The 7,096-nt window shown below is 41.5% G+C and overlaps 1 long non-coding RNA gene across 1 annotated transcript; it reads right to left on the reverse strand.

Annotated features, from left to right (window-relative positions):
* Positions 1-4,193: 4,193 nt before the first annotated feature.
* On the reverse strand, positions 4,194-5,810 carry LOC127000099 (uncharacterized). The gene is made up of 5 exons (XR_007753781.1): positions 5,675-5,810; positions 5,356-5,442; positions 4,901-5,045; positions 4,624-4,744; positions 4,194-4,304 (listed from the first exon to the last, which is right to left on the reverse strand). It is a non-coding gene; the product is annotated as an uncharacterized LOC127000099 (long non-coding RNA).
* Between the last annotated feature and the right edge of the window lie 1,286 nt (positions 5,811-7,096).

Consider the following 7,096-nt stretch of genomic DNA (forward strand, 5'->3'; position numbering starts at 1 on the left):
TGGAATGAAAAAGATATTCGCTGAAAACAGTGAAAAAAGGGAATAGTAGTACCAAAGCAAAGTGAGGAAATTAATGTCCATTATTCTGAATACCATATTGAAATTGATATCAGTGGCCGGAACATTGGTGTGAAGAATTCCCTGTTAAAAGAGTTGAGGTGTTAGATGAGCAGTCGTGAAGGTGTCATTAGCTCGACCTGCTGACACACTTGGTCGCCCCTTCAGCCGTGTTTCCTCGCCAGACAAAGGCACGGCGTCGCCGCCCCGCGCCTCCCCGCCACAGAGGCTCCTAATAATGGTGTCTAGCCTTTGCTTCATATTATATTTTCTTCCGAATAATTACTTCCTTCCGCCCTTATTTCTACCTCTTTCTTCCTTTTAGGCCTACTTAACCCTAATCACACTTTTATTTCCACCTTTCTCCTGCCGCCTCCAGCCATCACCCTCCGCCCCGCCGCAGTGGTGTGTGGGCCGGGCAGGGCCGCCGGGGAGCCCGAGTCAGAACAAAGCGGCCGCTGCGCCGTGCCGGCCCAGAAAATGGACGGGAAAATTGCAAAATAGCCGGGCAATTACCTTGATCGTTATTGTTTGAAAAATTTACTATACCGTCAAGTTGTCCCGCAAATTAAATTAGACATATGATAATAGGGAAATAGTTAATATTAGATCAGAGTATATACACACGCATATATATATATATATATATATATATATATATATATATATATATATATATATATATATATATATATATATATATATATATATATATATATATATATATATATATATATATATATATATATATATATACGTATATTGTGAGGGCACCCACCAACTTAGCGGGCGAACGACCGGGGCATTCCTGCCGCCCGCCCGCATATTGCCGTTCGAAGCTGTTCAACTACCGAGGCGCAGCGAACCACCTGCTTCACTCCCGCTGCTCGTTCGCCTGACGCCGTTCGACGCCTCGGTCGACTGAACCACCGAGGCTTCTCAACCCGCTATGGGAGGCGACTTGGTGACCGCCAGCGCCTTCCTCGTCAGACCGCAGCTGAGCCCGGCTCTGAACACTTGATTCGGCTCTAGCCAGCTCTGCTGTCATTCGGGTTTACTCAGATACCGTGGGCTCGTTCTGGGTGCCTTACATCTCCCCTCTCCACGCCCTGGACTCCCGTTTGCTGTGAACCTGGGGGCCGATACTGGAAAACATTAAGGTAACGCGGAGTATTTTACTCTACTCTTTGCGAACGCCAGTTTTCTGTGCGCCAGCATAACAAAGCCATACCTCAAGGTTTGCTGGGATTGGCGCAGACGCCTCAAATTGTGCTCATTGGCTGCCGGGGGTGATACGTCACTGACTCGACGTCACACGCAAGGCAACCAATCACAAGAAGACTCTCTTATCGCCGAGTGAGTCATGAGGGCATTGTTTACATACTGTGGCGCCACAGTCGAGTTTCTAACCATGGCGCTTCCATACGTAAAACATCAGCGGAGGCCAAAATTCTCTGAAACTGAGGCATTGACCTTGGTGGAGGAGGTGGAGCGGCGTCGCCACATAATTCTAGGAAGGCTGGAGGGATCAAAAGTGACGGGGGAGAAAAAACAGCGAGCGTGGGAGGAGGTGACAGCTCTCGTCAACGAGGTCAGCCGTGTCGGGAGGACAGAAGAGGAGTGCCGCCGCAAGTTCAAAGACTTACGAAGCCTGGTGAAGGTTAAGGCGGGCAAAGAGCAGAGGCACCTCGCAGGCACCGGTGAGTCCAACGTTTTTGCTCAAAACGTTATCGGTAGCTTAGTTGTAAACCTAGTTTGTGCGGCTGACTAAGGGGGGCAAAGACCCTCTCTCCTTTAATAAAGGTATATGATTCTCAAAATTTACCCTCATAATAAGTATTAAAGCCAAAATTTAACAGATGAATTTAGCTTAACATGAGAGCTTTTAAGTGGTTGATAATTGCAACTTTTGTATGTCTGCAGGTGGGGGACCTTCAGACACCACCAGCTACACAGCTGTAGAGGAGGTGGTGTTAAGGATGATGTCCCCTGTGGCAGTCACAGGACTACCACTCCCCGACAGTCAGGGTGCCACAATGAGTAAGGGAAACAAAGACAAATTACAATTATGGTCCATGCAGCACAAATTGATCCCTGGACTGTGGTATCTCCACAGGTGGGGATTCCCCCACTAGTTCCACATCTCCACAGATCAGTCCACCAATCCCATTTCACTTCCTTAATCTGTTTCTATAGTAGTTTCTTTTTATATTTCCTAAGTTATTGCTGAAATTAGCCAGAGGAGAGGCAACAGTCCAGGGATAATTTTGAGCTGCATGGAAAATAGGAATTAATCATATGTAGTATTAATAAAAAACAGAGGAGCAACAGAGCATTAAAAGAATATATATCTGCCAGAATATCACCTCAATTAATGCAAGCATTTTCTTTCTACAGAGTTGTCAGGTTCTGTGGAGGAACCGCAGCCTTCCACCAGCAGTGGTGTTGGTGTCTCATTGGGGGACTCCCAATTTATTGAAATTTTCAACTTAGAAGAGAACACCACTATAAGGTGAATAAGTATGACTTAAGATTTATTCTTCACTACATACCTATGAACAGTGTATGCACATGTGTCATGTGTAACCTTTTCCAATAATTTATTTATTACAGTCAAGCAATGTAGTTATTAAATGTATTTTATTTGTACAGTACATAGGAAAACATTTACTTCTACCCTCATTTATATATCTTCAGCTTCACGGATGCAGCTGCTGGTGAGGTTGCTGCCCGGCCTGCCTCTACCCTCCTCCAGCCTGTCCCTTCCCGGCCTGCCTCTACCCTCCACCCTGTCGCTTCCCAGCCTGCTGCAACTCCTCAGCCCTTCACTTCCCCCCAGCCTGTCCCTTCCCAGCCTGCCGCTACCCACCGGCCTGTTGCTTCCCAACCACCACTACCAGGTGCCCAGAGAAGAAGGCGCAGAACTCCTGCAGGTAACAGTTTTTGTTCCAGCTGCTTTGGTCTAAGTTTTTAGGTATACATGTTTCTGGCAAATGTGTGTTTAGTTGTGGGTATTATATATAGGTATAAGGAGTAATTCAGGAAAAAGACATAACTTTATTAAAAATATATTTTGTAAGTTGTAGTAAAAAAATAAAATAATTAATGTTTTCCTTTTTAAATGCAGTTGCTCACTCCAAAGACCTGGAGGTTCTCGCCCAAGCTCAGGTCACACAAGTGGATATGCAGTGCAGCCTGGATGCTCTCGTCATGATCCAGAGGGAGCAAGGGGAGGCACTGCAGAGGTTGGTGCAGGCCATTGAGCAGATGGCTGCAACGCAGCAGCAGATTCTGGAGAACATGGCAGCACAGAGAGGCATGATGGCCTCTCTGCAGGAGTTTGTAGCTCTTGCTATGGAACTCCTGAAAAAAATAAGTTTCCTGTCAGTTGTCTTCACAATCACCTTTTCTCTGTAACTGTCTTCAACCATTAAAATCTCTTTGCATTGTTGCTTCGCTCTCCATTTTCTAATTATTTTCATGCTTACTGCTCTTCTGAACTTGCTAACTGCATGCCTCCTTATTCCTTAATCTTCACACCATGTCTTTCTACTCAAGCTCACCCTATACTGTATAAAACCACTTATGTACCTGTATTAATTCTTCCCTTTCACTGGTTAACTCTGGAACAGCCTATCTGAACCTGTATTTCCTTCAGCCTATTACTTAGTGCCTTCGAGAAGGGAGTATTGAGGCACCTATGTTAAGTACATTATAATTCTAAAATGTTTAGTATTTTTTGGTGGTGTGATTCAAGAGTGTATGTACAATATAATGTTCAAATATTTATTAATTTTGGCGTGCTGTGATTCATGACAGTGTTACTGTGATATTTACAGGGTAATGCCATATTGTGCATTTTCTTGGTGCTGTGATTCAGGATATTGTTAATTTGGTAGTTATAGTATTGTGTCAGTGTAATATTTAAGTGATACTGTTACCATAATATATACACTCCTTTTTGGTATAGATTTGTATTACTCTAACCTAACATTTGCCAGCGAATTCTTCTTGATATTAAAATCCTGCACTTATATAATTTTACATGTACTGAGACATGGAAAGGCATTCTTTCAATCCTTATATACTCAATAACACATGCCAGTGCTGTCTGCCTGTCTTACTTCATGGCTGGTAAAATGCTGTATAATCTCCTGCTGCACAGCTCTGCCAAGTCCTCGCTGCCCTCTCTGCACAGCACGGATGACGGCAGCCTGGGGCACTTCCTCGTTGTCTACTGGTGGAAGCTGGAAATAAGTTGATGACATTTGTGAGAGCCTGATATATCTTTGGGTTTGAAGATGAACTTTCCATTTCTTTAAAAGTTGATATAAGAAGAGTAGTCTTTTAATGTGACAATGAAAATTTTTACCTAAACCTGGGAATTCTCAAGACAATATTATGTGTGAAAAAATATATATTTTCATACCATGAATATGCATCAGACCATTTTCTATTACTCAAACAACAATTGAAAGACCGATCATGCCTCTACTGTGCCAAATCTAATGACCTTGATATTGATATCTCCTTTAAAGTACATGAAAATATGTGGTTAGTACATACATCAGAAGGAATAGGAATACGACGCTTGATGCAGCGATTGTGCAGTAGCATGCATGAATTTGCAATTTTTGCACACTTGATGGGTGCATATTGCAGTGTTCCCCCAGAAGAGTGCAGACACCTGTGAGAAGCAAGATTTCATATTAAAAGAGAGGATTCCTTCATAACAAGTGTCTCTACAAAGTATACTATAGAGACACAAATAAAATGTTTGTAATACTTAACAATTATATCTATAGCAAGCACTACTCTACACAGCATTATTTCACTTCATTACCTAAAGCGACTCTTCAACATCCCAATCGTCTGCTCAACAATCACCCTCGTTTGGGCATGCCCCCTGTTGTAGCGGTTCTCCGCTTCAGTGGAGGGGTTGCTCACTGGCACCATGAGATGGGGCTCAAGGGGATACCCACTGTCACCTGCAATAATATGATCCAAAATAAGATTTCTTATTGTTTTGTCATGTAGCAGGCCTGCTTATCATGCATGAAATGGTATTGTGAAAAAGTTATCTTCTAAGTTAAGTATGAAGCAATTTCTTTTTCAGATAACATAAAAATGGCCATAAAGATTGTACAACCTATTAAGACTGCATTGGTACATACGGCAGTAGGTGTAAGTTTGCTGTCACTAAGGTGATGGATGGTCTGCCAGTTAATGTTACTATTTTATATAAGACATGGCTCTGAAATACTGGTACACTCATGCACTTTTTATGTAGATACTCACCAACAAGCAGGAAGTCCCCAAACTCCCCTTCCTGAAACCGCTGTTTCAGCTCAGAGTTGGCCCACACGAAGGCGTCATGTGTAGAACCTAGAATTTAATATACATGAACTTAGACAAACACAGTAAAGTATATTTAAAATAGGTGTGGCAGAGTTAAGCCCTATATCATAGTAATATATCAGATCTTGCACATTTATATCTAATGTCAAGGCTTATCACACCGTTTTCTTTTGCAGTAACACTAATCTTGTTCAGTCGCATGATAATTAATACAGTACATGGATAGGTGAAATTTTTATGCAATTCAAAAATAATATACCTGGGAATCTGGAGCAGTAACTGAGTATCACTCCATCAGCATCACAAACAAGTTGGATGTTCAGGGAGTGATACCTTTTCCTGTTGAAATACAGGGCCTCGTCTACAGATGGGGCCTTGATGGCAACATGGGTGCCTGTGCAAACAAATAAAAGTACTAAATTATCATATTACAGTCACTGTATCTATCTATCTATCTATCTATCTATCTATCTATCTATCTCTCTATATATATATATATATATATATATATATATATATATATATATATATATATATATATATATATATATATATATATATATATATATATATATATATATATATATATATATATATATTAAACTGATAAATTTGATATGGAAACATCTGAAATTAAATACTACAAATTTTTAAATGCTTAAAAGGAGCAAGGGGTAATCTGGTACCTTTCACCCAAAGGGAATCTCAATGGAATGTGTAATTATAATAGCATCACTAAATAAAAAAAAAAGGATAATCTTACCATCAATGGCTCCAATAACCCTTGGGAAGTTTTGAATCCTTAAAAACTTCCGAGCAATTCTCCTCCGCTCAAGATTTGTAGGAGGCATCTTGATTTCTTGCACCGACTTGTCACTCAAGACGGTGCAAATCCGGTCCAAGACCCGGCTTATGCTGGCTTGTGTAACACCTGAAAGTGTATATATGGAAACTACTGTAACTTCACCTAAGCATGTGGGGGTTCAGACTCCCCTTCAACCCCCCTTTAAGAAGACAAACTAACCTATTGGGAACTTTGCCCACACCAAAGCCTGCTGATGCTGGCTTGTGTAACACATGAAAGTGTATATATGGAAACTACTGTAACTTAACATAAGCATGTGGGGGTTTAAGAAAATAAACTAACCTATTGAGGATTTAGGCCCCCACTCAATCCCTTGAAGGGAAGGCACAATTCGGTGCTACTATAGCGTGAGGTCTACCGCCATATGTGGCCTACCCAGCAGGAGCAGGGGTGAGGTCTACCGCCATACTAGATCATAGAGCAATAAAAATAGTCAGCCAGATTAGCTCTGCAGCCAGGTGTGTGTGTGGGGATTAAGGTAGGCATCCAGGAAAGGATTATCAGGCAAATAAGAGGTTAGGTTAAGTTAGGTTAGGTTAGGTTGGGTTGTTATATTAGGTTAGGTTATGTAGGGTAAAGAACATCCGGTTAGGTTAGGTCAGGTTAGGTTAAGTTAGGTTAGGTTGGGTTAGTTTAGGTTATGTTAGGTTAAGTTGGGTTAGGTTAGGTTAGGTTGGGTTAGTTTAGGTTACGTTAGGTTAGGTTGGGTTATTTTAGGTTACTTCAGGTTACGTTGGGTTATTTTAGATTAGGTTATGTTAGGTTACGTTGGGTTAGTTTAGATTAGGCTAGGTTGGGTTGGGTTAGTATAGGTTT

Source organism: Eriocheir sinensis, chromosome 17 (genome assembly GCF_024679095.1).
Source record: "Eriocheir sinensis breed Jianghai 21 chromosome 17, ASM2467909v1, whole genome shotgun sequence".
Classification (NCBI taxonomy): domain Eukaryota; kingdom Metazoa; phylum Arthropoda; class Malacostraca; order Decapoda; family Varunidae; genus Eriocheir; species Eriocheir sinensis.